Below are 15,807 nucleotides of genomic sequence, written 5' to 3'. Positions count from 1 at the left end.
CCCGTCTGTCCTACACATCTGGGCCAGGGGCCTAAACTAACCCACACCCTCAGGCAAGGCCTCTTTCTTTTCTAGGGGCGCTGACCATGGGATTCAGCAGGCTCCTGCTGACCATTAGGCTTTCCCACACTCCTGCCCTAATGAGAGGCCAGAGCAGCCCAACTGTCTCTTGACAGCAGTCCCACAGCCTGGCAGAGACCTCTGGTGCTGGTGCCAGTGAAGTTGGCCCCAGGCCCCCAGGATGAGTCATTATGAAGCAAGCTACTTCTGGGGCGATCGGACTCTGGCTGGTATCTAGTGTCCCTTTCTGTAGTTGGGGGACACCAGGGTTTGGAGGCACAGAGTGGAGGAGAAGTGGAGAGGCACCCTGTCCACATCAGGTCTGTTTCCTCCATTTCTTCTCCAGTGCAGCAGGTCAGTGCAGCTTTAAATGCCTACATTTTTTTTTTCTTTTGTTCTGTTTGATTTTTGAGACAGGGTCTCACTATGTAGCCCTGGTTGGTCTGGAACTTTCTTCCCCCCACCCTCCCCTGGAGCTGAGGACCGAACCCAGGGCCTTGCGCTTGCTAGGCAAGCACTCTACCACTGAGCTAAATCCCCAACCCCTGGAATTTTCTATGTAGACCAAACTGGCCTCAAACTCCGAGATCCGCATGCCTCTGCCTCCTGAGAATTAAAGGCTTGTGCTACTGTGCCTAATCTCTTTCTTTCCTTTTGTTAAAAAGGGGTGGCAGGAGCTGGTGAGATGGCTCAGTGGTTGGGAACATATTTTCCTCCTGCTGAGGGCCCAGGTTCGATTCCCAGCACTTACATGACAGCTCTCAACCATCCATAATTCTAGTTCCAGAGGATCTAACGTCCTCTCCTCACCACTGGTAGCAGGCACACATGTGGTACAAAGGCATACAGGTGAACAAAACACTCATACACATAAAATAAATTTAAAACAAATTAAAAGATCTATTTGTTTACTCTGTGTGTGTGTGTATGTGTGTGTATATGTGTGTGTATGTGTGTGTGTGTGTATGTGTGTGTGTATGTGTGTGTGTGTGTGTGTGTGTGTATGTGTGTGTGTGTGTATGTGTATGTGTGTGTGTGTGTGTGTGTGTGTGTGTGTGTGTGTGTACCACAGTGCACTCATGGTGGTCAGAGGAAACTTGCTGGAGTTAGTTTTTTTTTTGGTTTTTTTTGAGACAGGGTTTCTCTGTGTAGCTTAGGAGCCTGTCCTGGATCTCACTCTGTAGCCCAGGCTGGCCTCGAACTCACAGAGATCCACCTGGCTCTGCCTCCCGAGTGCTGGGATTAAAGGCATGGGCCACCACCTCAGGCTGGAGTTAGTTTTCTCATGTAAATTCTGAGGATCAAACTCAGGTCACATCAGGTTTGGTAGCAAGAGACCTTCCCCACTGAGCCATCTCAATGACCCCCAAAGCGTACACTATTTATTCCACTGGGGCATGCTTGGTTCGCATGTGTTTCCAAGCACTGTGGAGATGAAGAAAGAGGACCATGGGTCCAAGGCTGGTACATATGGTGAGCTGCCGCCTTAAAACATCACCAGACTTGGGTTGGGGATTTAGCTCAGTGGTAGAGCGCTTGCCTAGCAAGGGCAAGGCCCTGGGTTCGGTCCTCAGCTCTGAAAACAAACAAACAAACAAACAAAAGCAAAACAAAAAAACATCACCAAACCAAAGCCTGCGGTTTTCTTCCCCTTCAGTCTCATACAGCCCGTGCAGAAGTCCCTCCACAGCCAAGCCTTGAACTCCAGACCCTCCTGCCTCTGCCCTCTTTAGAGACAAGGACTCAGGTAGCTGGTGTTGGCCTAGAAGTCCGGAACCTCCTGCTGCTGCGCATTGCAGCTCACCCAGCCCGAATCTCCGATTTGTAAGTCATCAATTCTGGTAAAGGAGGCTGGAGAGAGTGGACGGGAGTTTTTCCCTCATCCAGACAAGGTAGAAAAACTGCAGCCGAGGTGAGCAAAGCATGGTGGGCCTGGTGCTGGGTGCTGACCAAACAGGCTTCAGCATCACTGGCCGATGACCATGGCCTGTCTTCTTTTTTTCCTAAAGGTAATTGGCTAAATTAGTTCACGGTCCTACCAGCTCTAAGGAATACAGAATGGATAGGGAGTAACTGAGCCAGGGCATTCTGAAGCCTTTCTGTGAAGAATCACAGAGTATACAGACAGCACTTGCTATTGAATTAGACACAGACATGATGGCCCATGTGTAGAAGTCAGAAATCAGGACTGATGGAGAGAATGAGGCAGGCCCGTTCGGAGAAGCAATTAAGAGCCACCCAGCACCTTAACTTCCAGAGGCATGGCAGGTCGATTAAGGAGGCAGCAAGCTAGACCTGGGAGGGAAGCCAGAGTGCAGCACACAGTCCAAGAACACAGATACCTGGAGGCCAGACTCGGGGTTGCAAAGCTGTAGGGAGCGGAAGTGGGGAAATGTCAAGGAGGGAACGAGCGGGGTCGCTTCTCAGCAGTCAGCTTCCGCGGCTGCGTCCTCACTCCGAGAATCACCTCTTTTCCCTTTAGACAGTCTCACTACGGAGCCCTGCTGGCCTGGTATTCACTATGTAGGTCAGGTTAGCCTCGAACTCATTACAATTTTCTTTCCTTGGCCTCCTAAATGCTGAGATTGCCATGTCTGGCTTTATATGACATTCATCTGTCTGTCTGTCCGTCTGTCTGTCTGTCCATCCGCCCACCAACCCACCCACCCACCCACCCACCTACCTACCCTGTTTATTTTAGTGCTATGGATTAAATCCTTTGCACATGCCAGGCAGGCATTCTACCACTAAGCTGTGTCCCTAACCTGCTTTTCTACTCTTTGAGACAGGTTCTCAGTAAGTTGTCCAAGCTGGCCTTGAACTCATCCTCCTCCAAGCGGCAGAGGAGATTATAGCCCTGTGCTAAAAGCCTGGCTCTCCTTAACCTTCTCATCATCTGCCTTGTTTTTTCGGCTTCTCATCCAGACACGGGGAAAGAGAACACTTCCTTTGTCATGGGACGACAGAGGGATGGGCGTGCCATGCCGGTGGATGGAAATTAATGCTCAGTGTTGGGAAGGACACGGTCCCTGGCAGTCTCCTAATGGAATCCTGGGCCCCGGGTAAGTGTATAGCCGCTCCGCTCTGGCAGATTACCTCATGGGGAGATACAGCTTCAGTACGACCAGGTACTTCAGGTTTTCAGAGGAAGCGGCAGCAGATAAAGGTTTTATGAGCGACAACCTGATTTTTAAACATTGGCTCGAAGCACACACACACACACACACACACACACACACACACACACACACACACACACACACACACCAAGCACAATGCAGCAAGCACAGAGGAAAACCAAACACTCGGAGGCTTTACCCATAATGCTTTGTGTGTGTGTGTGGGCAGTGGTCAGACAGTGCAGATCCAGATCAAACTGGAGCAGGGGTTAGAAGACAGGCAAGCAGTGAGGCCTGTGGAGCTACAGAACAGGCATTACTAGAGGATTCGGAGGCAGTTCTCCACTCACCGTTTTTTTCTTCTAGCTAGAGCAAAAACAAAGAATGGTTTCCTAGGTAACATGCAGAGTGGTCCAGACTGACTGGAATCCCCTGTATTTGTGCAGCAGAGCATCACTCTGACAGGTGAGGCTGCGCACGATGTCTCAGGGTCTTACCAGTGCAGGGATGGATGCTGACATGGTGTTACCTCCCAAATCGTGGCAACATTTCCTTTTCTATCCAATACTCAGAGTCCTTGGTAAATTCTCATTTGTCTTTGTAATACGCTGAAAGCAGGTACTTCTACAACCAGGTGCCTCCTAAGTATACTTTTCTATTTCTGCGTTAATCGAATTTATGTGGGTGATTTTGGTGACTACAGATAATTGAGTACTTGGAACACCACTACAGTGATCTGGTCACTGATCCTGTGCCTTTTAATTTTCACAGCTGGGCCAAGCTTCATGGTTTAGTTTCAGGTCCAGGCTTGGGTTTACACATATTACTCTTTGAAGACGAACTTAAAAATGTTTGCTTCCTGATGCTCAGTGGGCTGAGGCAAAGGATCATTTGAATTTAAGAGTTCTTGGCTAGGGGAGCTGAAGAAAGAGATGGCCCAGTGGATAAAAGCACTTTCTGCTCTTGCAGAAAACCAGGGTTTGATTCCCAGCACCCATAGGACAACCCTCAACTGGCTATAACTCCAGTTCTAGGTGATATGACTCCTTCTTCTGGACTCCATGGCCACCATGTAAACACAAGATATACAGACATACATGCAGGCAAAACACTCAAACATATAAAATAAAGGTAAATATTTTTTCTCTTTTTTAAAAAATTATTTATTTATTTATTTATTTATTTATTTATATATATATATATATATATATATATTTAGGCACAAGTGCTCTGTCTGCACATATGCCTGTGGGCCAGAAGAGGGCATCAGACCCTATTACAGACGGTTGTGAGCCACCGTGTGGTTGCTGGGAATTAAACCCAGGTCCTCTTAGAAGAGCAGCCATCTCTTCATCCCCCAAAAGTAAATAAAAATTAAACGAACAAAAGATGTCCTGGCTACGTTGAATAATGTACTGTGACCTTGTCTCAATAAAACAAAACAACAAGTTTTTTTTTTTTTGTTGTTGTTTCACATCTTTTTTTTTTAAACTTTATTTATCTTTACTCCAATTCTCCCTCCTTCCCCTCCTCTCATTCCCTCCCCGTACCTCTCTTCTGCCATGCCCTCCTCAATCCACTCCTCCTCTGCTTCTGTTCAGAAAGGGGCAGGCCTCCCATGGGTATCAATTAAACATGGCATTATCAAGTTGCCGTAAGACTAAGCACCCCCTTGTATTAAAGCTGGGCAAGGTGACCCACTATGAGGAGTAGGGTCCCAGTAGCCAGTAAAAGAGTCAGAGACAGCCCCTGTTCTCACTGTTAGGAGTCACACAAGAGGACCAAGCTACACAACTGTCACATGCATACAGAGGGCCTAGGTCAGTCCCACTCAGGCTCCCTGGTTGTTGGTGCAGACTCTGTGAGTTCCTATGAGCCCAGGTCAGTTGTTTCTGTGGGTTTTCTTGGGAAGTCCTCGACCCCTCTGGCTCCTACAATCTTTGCTTCCTCTCTTCAACAGGGTTCCCCAAGCTCGGCCTAATGTTTGGCTGTGGGTCTCTGCATCTGTTTCCATCAGTTGCTGGATGAAGGCTCTCTGGTGACAATTGTGGTAGCCACCAATCTGATCACAGGAGATGACCAGTTCAGGCTGTACATCCACTATTGATAGGGGTCTTAGCTAGGGTCATCCTTGTAGATTTGTGGGAGTTTCCCCTGCATCAGGTGTCTACCTGACCCTGAAATGCACCCCTTTCCAGTCATCTCTTTCAGTACTCTCCCCCAACATCCACCCCAAACCTGATCCCTCATGTACCCATCCCCACCTGCCCCCAGTCTACCAGGAGATCTCTTCTATTCCCCCCCCACACACTTCCTAGGGAGAACCATGTGTCCCCCACCCCTCGGGCCCTCCTTAACAATAAGGTTTCTATCCTTTGTTAAGGAATAATAACAACAGAACACTGTTAGGATAGTATCAATAACCCACACTGCCTATAGCTTTAGATCTCGGTTGACATTACTATAGTTGTTCAACACAACTGCCATTTGCTACCAGGGTGACCCTGACACCCCCAAGCTTGTGGGACAAACTGCTACGGATATTTTTATTAACTGCAGATCAGAGGTGACACTGGGATCCATGCTTTGTGCTAGAAAGGTCTATGCAGCTTGAGCTCATGTGCTTAGGGGTCAAATCTGCCGCACAGTTAGGGGGATCACGCCAGTTCTCTCATCTTTTCCAGAAAACGGAAGCCTAGAGGACACACCCTAACTTACACTGAGACCAGCCTTGCTCTGATACCAGAAACATGACACGGGTGAGAGAGAAGAACTCTGTGAGTTCAAGGCCAGCCTGGTCTACAGCGTGAGTTCCAGGACAGGCAGGGTTACACAGAGAAACCCTGTCTCCAAACAACAAGAACAAAACAAGCAGAGTGATTACGAGCATGTTCATGCCCAGCTGTGTGTGTGTGTGTGTGTGTGTGTGTGTGTGTGTGTGTGTGTGTGTGTGTGTGTGTGTAAGGCGGGGGATTAACACAGTGCTCAAAAGAACACTTTGCCAGGAAACAGTGGCGTTCAAGGGACTGGGTCCCCAGCACCAGAATGACTCACTTCTAATCCTGGCCATTCCTCAGATGTATCCGAGACAAGATCCTCAACTTACTTGTGCATTATTTTTCTGAGCCATAAAATACAGACAGAAGTGTCTTGAGATGTAATCCATATGATGCAAGTAAGTCACTACAAATATTACCTGATACACAGTTAGTGCCCAATAACTATTATTTAATATAATAGCAAAGGAAGAAAATAAAACAGTGGAACACTTTATAACTTATTAGTGAAAACAATGCAAACATGAGATTAGAAGGAAAAAGAGCTGGATAAACAAAATATTCTCAGCATGCACAACAGGACAACTGGGGCAATCTGTTTAACATTTTTAAGTCTCACATGAAATAGAAAAATAAAGAAGTACACAAATTGGCCAAGCGGTGGTGGTGGTGGCGCACACCTTTAATCCCAGCACTTAGGAGGCAGAGTGAGGCCAGCTTGGTGAGTTCGAGGCCAGCTTGGTCTACAGAGGGAGACTCAGGACAGGCACCAAAACTACACGGAGAAACCCTGTCTCCAAAAAACAAACAAAAGTACACAAATTGACAGTTTATAAAAGAAATCAATAGGTCATGTGACAACATGTCTGCCCTCATTCATAATAAAACATGTAATAAACAATGGTATATCAGAAAGAGAAGAGTTATGAATTGCTAACATCAGACAGAGGGGCATCACCACCTACCTATGCAGTACACATTGAAAGAGGAAGAAAGCCGTGCGAGGAAGATCTCTGCACACGAGATTGCTTACTTTGAAAGATAGATCTGCTGTATACAAGCAGAAACAGTAGTTGGAATCAGCCATCATCTAGGAAATAAACTGCATTCATCATTGGCAACCTTTCCAAACAGAAAGTACCAGGCCCCGTCCGTTCAGGGGTCGAACCATAAGGAAACGTTCATGTTTATCGGTTGTTACTATCTACACATAGGCATAGTAAAGTGAATCGTGACTATTTGGAGAGAGAGAGAGAGAGAGAGAGAGAGAGAGAGAGAGAGAGAGAGAGAGAGAGAGAGAGAGAGAGAGAATGGAAGGGAAGGCTGAGAGTGGAAAAAATAAGAACAGATAACCTGGTGTGGTGATGCACGGGTATAATCCCTGCACTTGGGAGGTAGAGACAGGAGACTCAGACCTTCAAGGTCATTGTCAGCCACATAGCAGATCTGAGGCCAGCCTAGGCTACAGGAGACTCTGTTTCAAAGAGAACAAAACATCCCAGTGGTCTGTAGTGGACCAAGGTCTATTTTCTTAGAGCCCCCCACCCTTTGCCTTGCCTTGGTATCTGATCCTAGATGATAGACAGACTGCTACAAACCTTGTACTGGGCTGTCCCTGTAGCCTGTCACCCATGGTAACCACACTTCCAGTAATATCTGTCTCCACTACATTAGCGGGCTCAGAGGGAGTCACTGCCTCGGGAAGAAGTTAGAAAGATGACCGGGAGAGAGAAGAGGGATGCCGCCGAGGGAAGAGACGCAGACACACAGCCACCCTCAGACCGAACGATGGCAAAGACAACAAGAGTAGAAGCGTTTTGTTTCCTTACGATCCGCCCTGGGTCCCTTGGGACAAAGCTGCAACTTTTAGAAATTTTCCTCAAGACTCTCTGCAAGAGACAGAAACGGCTTTCCCGTACAGGAACACCTTCTTCATTTAACAAGTTAAATATAGCGCATTAATAAATAATTCACAGCACTCGAAATGAGTTCAATAACTTTAGACGGAATTTTCAAACAGGGCAAATGGCCAGCGTTGTTTCTGAACACAGCTTCACTTCCTGTCGGACTCTGCCACACGGCCACCTTCCTCGTCCTCAATGAAAGCCCTAGCCCGCCCTATGGTATTGCTTCTCTTGTGTAAGGTCCGGTCTTTAAATAGTACGAAGAACTCCCCTGCCAGGGAGACCGTCTTCTTGGCAGCACATCTGAGAATCTCCAGCACAGTACTTTGTTCCAGGGTTCCCAGAAGAGCAGGAAATCTTAATATTCTGAGAAGCCTCATTGGTGAGCCTAAGCACCCTGCCAAAAATAATTGCTTTTATTTGCCTTGAAGAAGTCCGTCTTGTGTCCGTAGGCATCCAACAGCCACTTGTGGCTGTACACCAGTTCTAGGACCCGTGGAGAGCCCCTCATTGGTGAGCCTACACAAGCCCAGGGGAGACACACCTATGGGAGCATGAGGGGTGGAGGGGACAGAGAACTGGTGGTGGCCTAATACAAGCAGCTTGATCTGCAAGGAGGACCCTCAGCTCCCCCCTGGCTGGGGACTGAGCCCAGAGTCTCACACCTGCCAGGCAAGCTCTCTATGACCAAGCTGCATTCTCGGCCCCTCCCCACTTACACATCTGAGTTTTGAGAAAAGGTCTCCCTGAGCAGCTAATGCAGACTTTGAACTTGGTACCCTCCTGCCCTGGCTTCCCTTACAGGCTGTCACCACCACCGGGCCTGGCTTGTAAGGAAGTTTTTTAACACAACATGGTTCTGTGGCCTTACAAGAGGCAGGGCACAGCCATGTGTTACCAAGAGCACAGGACACTTAACTCAAAACCAAAAGAGGAAGGAAGGCAGGGTCTGAGCTTAGGGAAGACAGAGCAATGATCAGGTTCAAAACAGCAGGAACACAGAGAAGGGCGGAGTTATCAGAACTGGGGCCAGCTTGGTAGACATTCTGAAATAAACAGGTAAGATGAGGAAAGGAAGGAAAGGAAGGAAAGGAAGGAAAGGAAGGAAAGGAAGAAAGGAAGAAAGGAAGAAAGAAAGAAAGAAAGAAAGAAAGAAAGAAAGAAAGAAAGAAAGAAAGAGAAAAAGGAAGGAAGGAAAGAAAGAAAAAAAACAAACAAACCAAAAAAACCAAAAAAAAAAAAAAAACCCAGAGCCACAACCAGGCCAGACACCAGGAGAGTCTCTGGCTGCCTCATGCGGTTGATGGGGCTGGAGCAGTGTGTGGTCCTCAAACTGCAATTTATGTTATAGGACAGAAATCTAACTTCCTCAAGAGCAGCGCATTAAGCTACCGTCTGTATCTTTAAGGGAGGCCAGAAATACTTAAAATACATAATATACTTAAATACATAAAAGCCATCCTTATGTTTAATCTTTGGTGTGGAGGGTCTGCCAGTACTGCAGAGTTTCTAACTAATCTTAATAAGAAGACGCCTGAATGGAGGCAATAACGTGGTCTGGGCTGGTGACTGTGTGTATGTATGGGGGGGTCGTGGCGAGGGGGTGGGGGTGACAGAATGATGGCGGCTGGAGAAGAGAGGCCCAGGGAAACACACCCCAAGTTCCCTGGTGTCCTATTGTGGGTGCTGCGGCAGGGATGGTGAGAGGTAGATGCCTGGGTATAAAATATGGCTCCCTCTGGGCTTTCTCTGGGAACTGAGCCAACTGCTTAACCTTTCTGAGCTTTTATCTATAAAACCGAGAGGAGTTCTACTTTTCCAAGTTGTTGTGAAGACTGAATGAGGACAAGTTTAAGGGATCACACCTTGACACAGACATATTATCTACTGGCCCACTGCCAACCCTTGGAGTAAGCGCTGAAAATAATACAGGAAATCAAACAGCTCCGGGACAGTCTGTAAGTCAGGAGAGGCTCCCCAAAACCAAGAGACAATGAAGAAACACTGAAGGGTCTGTCTGTATGTCTCAGGTGCCAGAGGGACAAACCCCAGAGTGTGTAAGCTACCTGCAAATGTGGAGCTGAGAGAGGTGTGATGTAGACGTGGAGAAGAGGAATGGATGCTGGAGAAGAAGAGGAATGGATGCTGGAGAAGAAGAATGGATGCTGGAGAAGAAGAGGAATGGATGCTGGAGAAGAGGAATGGAGGCTGGAGAAGAAGAGGAATGGATGCTGGAGAAGAGGAATGGATGCTGGAGAAGAGGAATGGATGCTGGAGAAGAGGAATGGAGGCTGGAGAAGAGGAATGGAGGCTGGAGAAGAGGAATGGATGCTGGAGAAGAGGAATGGATGCTGGAGAAGAGGGATGGAGGCTGGAGAAGAGGAATGGAGGCTGGAGAAGAGGAATGGAGGCTGGAGAAGAGGAATGGATGCTGGAGAAGAGGAATGGATGCTGGAGAAGAGGGATGGAGGCTGGAGAAGAGGAATGGAGGTTGGAGAAGAGGAATGGAGGCTGGAGAAGAGGAATGGATGCTGGAGAAGAGGGATGGAGGCTGGAGAAGAGGAATGGATGCTGGAGAAGAGGAATGGAGGCTGGAGAAGAGGAATGGAGGCTGGAGAAGAGGAATGGAGGCTGGAGAAGAGGAATGGAGGCTGGAGAAGAGGAATAGAGGTTGGAGAAGAGGGATGGAGGCTGGAGAAGAGGAATGGATGCTGGAGAAGAAGAGGAATGGATGCTGGAGAAGAAGAGGAATGGATGCTGGAGAAGAGGAATGGATGCTGGAGAAGAGGAATGGATGCTGGAGAAGAGTATGGAGGCTGGAGCTAGCTGAACTGGACCACATCTGGCCCTGTTGTGAACACTCATGTCTCTGAGACTCAGTTTTCTCAGCTGGGGATGACGGTAGTTTCACCTCAGTGAATGGATCTGAGGATTCAATGGAACCCTGCATGACATGTTCAGCACAACCCTGGGCACGCGGTGTCCCTGTGGAGAAAGAACCCTGGGCTCAGGCAGCCCTGCAGGATTCAATGACAAATCAAGGTGGCAGCTAGGTAGTCATGGAGTCTAGATGGGTCAAGGCTGGCAATCCCGTGCTGCCGCAAGATCAAAATTGAACTTTGTGTTCATCCAACTCCGCTGGAATTTCCACTGGGCGCTTTCTGTGTGAAGTAGACGCTGGCGATTTTCACCGAAGGAAGTTTTGAGTGGAAATGAGTTCAGACCTGAGAGACCCAGCGCCACAGAGCCAAGCAGTCTGCATATAAAGTAGCTTCAGTGTTGCCCAGTGGGCAGCTCTGTCTCCTCTCCCCAGCTAAGCGAATCTCTCTCCCATTTCACCTCTGCAAGTACTCTGTTTTTAACAGTGTATTTAGTTAAGTTTCATATCAGAGGAAATTGAAAGCAAAAAAAAATCTAAGTTCTGGGACAGAGAGATGGCTCAGCTCTGAAGGACACTGCACTGTTCTTCCAGAGATGCCAAGTTCAATTCCCAGGACCCACACCATGCAGCTCACAGGGGGTTCAACATCTCTGGCTTCCTCAGTTACTATACTTGTGTGTATGTGTGCATGCACACACACACACACACACACACACACACACACACACTTAAAAATTTGAAAAAAAAAAAAAAAGCAAAATTCTAAGTTTTTGTTGTTGTTTTTTGTTTTTCGAGACAGGGTTTCTGTGTGTAGCTTTGCGCCTTTCCTGGAACTCACTCTCTAGACCAGGCTGGCCTCGAACTCACAGAGATCCGCCTGGCTCTGCCTCCCGAGTGCTGGAATTAAAGGTGTGCGCCACCGCCCGGCCTAAGTTCTTTTTGTAATCCACAAATCACCACTGTCTACTGCAGCCTACACATGAGATGGTAGCCATTCACAGCGAGCTGGAGTGATTGGACCTTCCTCACAAAGGTTACGTGGAGTTCTCCAGGGGTGAGCTAGGATGAGGGGAGACAGGCATTTTCCTGTTCAGTTTTGTGCGAAGTGTTCCGTACAGTCTCTTGAGAGGCAGCTTCAGGAAATGCCAATGGTGTGAACCGCAATGGTGGGAATTGGCAAAGAGAAAGGCAGGTAATGTTCTCGTTACGTTATCCCCAGAACCTAAAACAAACAAACACCCTAAAACTCCAACACCGATGCTCAGGCGTGCGCCTCAGGAATTCTGCTCCAGTCCAGTTCCTGGGGTCGAAGTCAAGGGATGTAACTTGATGATGTTCCAAGCTCAGTCTAATGTGCACCCCCAGCTGAGAACCTCAGCTTTGGGGCGAAGATCAGATGGGAACTCTGAGAAAGTCCTGTAAACTAAGAGAGGCAGGCCTGGGGGAAAGTGCAGCTTGCCTCAGGAGGAGTATGGGTGTACTCAGTTGTTGGTGTGGGACAGGCCTGGGGAGGGCTGAGATAAGGCTTGAGAGACAGAGCCCTCTAAGATCCCATAGCAGAGCTGCTGAATGAAAATGCTTGGGTTCGGAACTAAAAAGCAACCGAGAGATTTTGGTGAAAATCGAGTCTAAGGAGTTTGACTGGATTACGGCACTGAGGAGCTGCAGAAGATGAGAAAGTAGAATGACGCGGAAAGCAGACAGCTCTGGGCTTTGGGGCCAGTGGGTTGCGTCGGCTGAGGCTGTTTCCCTTCGGCTGCGTCTGTGAGGGGGCACACTCTTCCCGCTGCCTCTGTGCCCTGGGGATGGCAGTCCTGCCACAGGCAGGGCAGCAGGCATGAGTTTATGTTCACTTTCCACACTGGGGAAGGGTAATGGCCTGCATGACTGGAGTCTGGGTGTCTCAGACTAAGGGCTTGGGTGGCTGCCTATCAAGGGGGATTCTTCCAGAAACCAACATAGGCACAATGGGCCTGTGTATGTAGCACACAGGGAGAGTCTAGAACATTCATTTCATCCTTAGTGTGCAGGGAGCTGAACGGAGGAACCGCCTCATAAAAGACAAGAATTGAAGTGTGGAAGCCAAAGGCTGGAGACTAGCCGAGGAGGAAGTGGGTCGGAGTGGGCAGAACTGGGGTGGGTCTGTCCCACCCCAGACATGGGGATCGTTTACTTGTTCCCTTGAAAAAAAGAATTATGTGTGTTTGTATGTGCATGTATGTTCATGAGAAAGCATGCATGTACCACATATGTTCAGGTGCCCTCAGGGACCAGAAGGGAGCACTAAACCTTCGGAGATGGAGTTGGCCCCGCCCCTCCAGGCCCCGCCCCATGGGAGCTGCCCTCTGGAGGAGCAGTGAGCACTCTCTACCAGTGGGCCATCTTTCCAGCCCTATAACTTGTTTCATTTTACAAACCGATTATTACTCAGGTAAAGAACACGGTAGGATCGGCAGCCTCAGGGATAACTGAATTTCAGTAGTTTGAATTCATTCCTTTTTGCTATGTATTCATTTTTAATTTTTTTGCTGCCACTGGGGACTGAACTCAAACGGCCATCTGTGTGTCAGTCAAGAATTCCATCACTGAGTTACACCCCTTAATTTCTGTTTGTTTGTTTTTTTAAGATGGAAGTTACGACTCAGAATTACATGAGCTAATACATTCAGAAGCATTTTCTTTTTTTTTTTTTTTGGTTTTTCGAGACAGGGTTTCTCCGTGTAGCTTTGCGCCTTTCCTGGAACTCACTTGGTAGCCCAGGCTGGCCTCGAACTCACAAAGATCCGCCTGCCTCTGCCTCCCGAGTGCTGGGATTAAAGGCGTGCGCCACCACCGCCCAGCTCTTTTTTTTTTTTTTTTTTTTTTTTGGTTTTTTCGAGACAGGGTTTCTCTGTGTAGCTTTACGCCTTTCCTGGAACTCACTTGGTAGCCCAGGCTGGCCTTGAACTCACAGAAATCCGCCAGGCTCTGCCTCCCCAGTGCTGGGATTAAAGGCGTGCGCCACCACCGCCCGGCCAGAAGCATTTTCTAAACTGTGAGAATGTGTATGAATAAAATATTGTTTTATTTCCTCCGTAGAGTTTAATAAATAGACATTTCCTCAAATCACACTGGGCTCATTTCCCCACTTGAAGGACGCCTCTGAGCACAATGAATTGATGGGATGAGTGTGGGGCTTGCTGAGGAGGAGGAGGGTGATGGTGGTACGGGGAAGTGCTGGGCAGGCTGCGCTCCACAGCTGAGCGCAGCTGGGAGCTGTAGGAAGCTGTGCCCCCAGGGGGCGGCTGACTAACCCGGCCACATTTTCCCTCTCCCTGTCAAGGATGCACTGAAGGGCTAGATGAAGTGCAAACGCCCAGCTGGAGAGAAAGAAAACAGGATTCAAGAGTCTGGCTCCTAATCCATTTTTCAATAATTGTTTGCTGAAATACAAATGTGAGGCGATGATAGAGCATAACAAAGGGATGCTTTGAAGATAAATCCATGGCTGTGTGGGACTGGAAGCTCCTGGCAGCAGAAAACCCCTGCGTAGCAGTGTGCAGTCTTTAAGGACCTGTAAACCATTGAAGATCGAGCAAATAAATGTATGTTCAAGATCACTCGGACTATTAAAAGAACTCTTTTTTTTTTCCAACGTGAGAATAATGTTTTTGGGGAGGATTGCTTAAGCAAGGCTATAGGCTCTTTTCTAAAGCGGGCACCTTCTGGACGGACGGGTTATTCACGGCACAAGGGCACACAGTAGTGAGGCTGCCGTCGGCCGTCTCTGTTTCCCAAGCCTGGCGTGCTGGTGTGGTGGTGCGGGGCTGTACCTGTCCAGAGGGACGTGCTCCGTCCGGCTCACGCAAACCAGCCCCGGCACAGGTCAGTGGCAGCCCAGTTTCTGATGCTCTCCTAACATAATCCCTGCCCTTTTGCTTACTTCTCGGGGAGATTTCCAGACTCTGGGGTGGGAGAACAACCAATGAAAAAAATAATAATAATAACAGAGGCCCTGGAGGAACCGCAAACGAATAGCAACATGAGACAGATCACGAAGGAGGCCGAGAGACATGGAAGCTGCCGCTCATCTATGGGGCTGGAGAGATGGCCGCAGAGGCAGAGTGCTGGGATCCCCGGAGCTGATTCCCAGCACCCACTGCGGGCGGTTCTCAGTCGCCTGCAACTCCAGCTGCAAGGGAGCTAATGTTCTCTTCAGGACTCTTTGGGCTCCCACACTCATGTGTACATAGAACATAATTAATAATAAATCTCTCTGTCTCTCCCTGCCCTCCCCCACTCCCAGGAAATTTGGAGAGAAATTGACAGTGGCCTAATCTGCAGCAGAAATTAAAAAAAAATGGAGGAAATGCAGCCTAGAAAGGAATCTCGTGATCAAGGGCATCAGGAGCCCGGCTCGTACACACGGCTGTCACATAACCGGGGTGGGAAAGGCGGGGTACAACAAGCAGCGCAGTGTTCTCAGGGGGTGCAAGCAAAAGAGCGGACGGTGGAGCTCTGGATTTCTTTCCCCGACCGACCCATTCTGTTAGGATCCTGCCCTCACTCCCGCGCATGCTCAGGGTCGGGGCGGGGGTGGGGGTGGATGTCTTGCGTCTTACATCATCAGGGGGCGCTGGCCACTACATGGTCACGCAATCTGTGCCTTAAAAAAGCCAGATGATAGCCGGGCGGTGGTGGCGCACGCCTTTAATCCCAGCACTCAGGAGGCAGAGGCAGGATCTCTGTGAGTTCGAGGCCAGCCTGGGCTACCAAGTGAGCTCCAGGAAAGGCGCAAGGCTACACAGAGAAACCCTGTCTCGAAAATAAATAAATAAATAAATAAATAAATAAATAAATAAATAAATAAATAAATAAATAAATAGCCAGATGCAACCCCCCCTCCTAATTAAAGCTCTAAAAACTACCACTGGGTTCTGTTGTGACTGTGACCTTTCCACCAGCTTTGGGAGGCTCCTCCGTTGGTCTGCACCTGGCGGCCCCGCCTCCACCCTCGTTTGTCCCGTTCTGCTTCCAGAAGCACACTCAGATGTCCTCGACTCCATCAAGCATCTTAGTCCTAGGAA

The 15,807-nt window shown here is 48.6% G+C and overlaps 1 long non-coding RNA gene across 2 annotated transcripts; it reads left to right on the top strand.

Moving 5' to 3' along the window:
• The first annotated feature begins 50 nt into the window (after window positions 1–50).
• Window positions 51–15,159, top strand: LOC143269814 (uncharacterized). 2 transcript variants are annotated; one of them, XR_013046574.1, is made up of 4 exons: window positions 51–3,122; window positions 3,546–3,644; window positions 5,864–8,242; window positions 14,064–15,159. It is a non-coding gene; the product is annotated as an uncharacterized LOC143269814 (long non-coding RNA). The 2 variants fall into 2 exon arrangements; XR_013046573.1 differs by lacking the exon at window positions 14,064–15,159 and having other exon boundaries at window positions 5,864–8,953.
• Window positions 15,160–15,807: the final 648 nt, after the last annotated feature.

Source organism: Peromyscus maniculatus, chromosome 20 (assembly GCF_049852395.1).
Source record: "Peromyscus maniculatus bairdii isolate BWxNUB_F1_BW_parent chromosome 20, HU_Pman_BW_mat_3.1, whole genome shotgun sequence".
Taxonomy (NCBI): Eukaryota; Metazoa; Chordata; class Mammalia; order Rodentia; family Cricetidae; genus Peromyscus; species Peromyscus maniculatus.
Note: the sequence above shows the minus strand (reverse complement) of the source record. Positions and strands in the feature narration are given on the sequence as shown.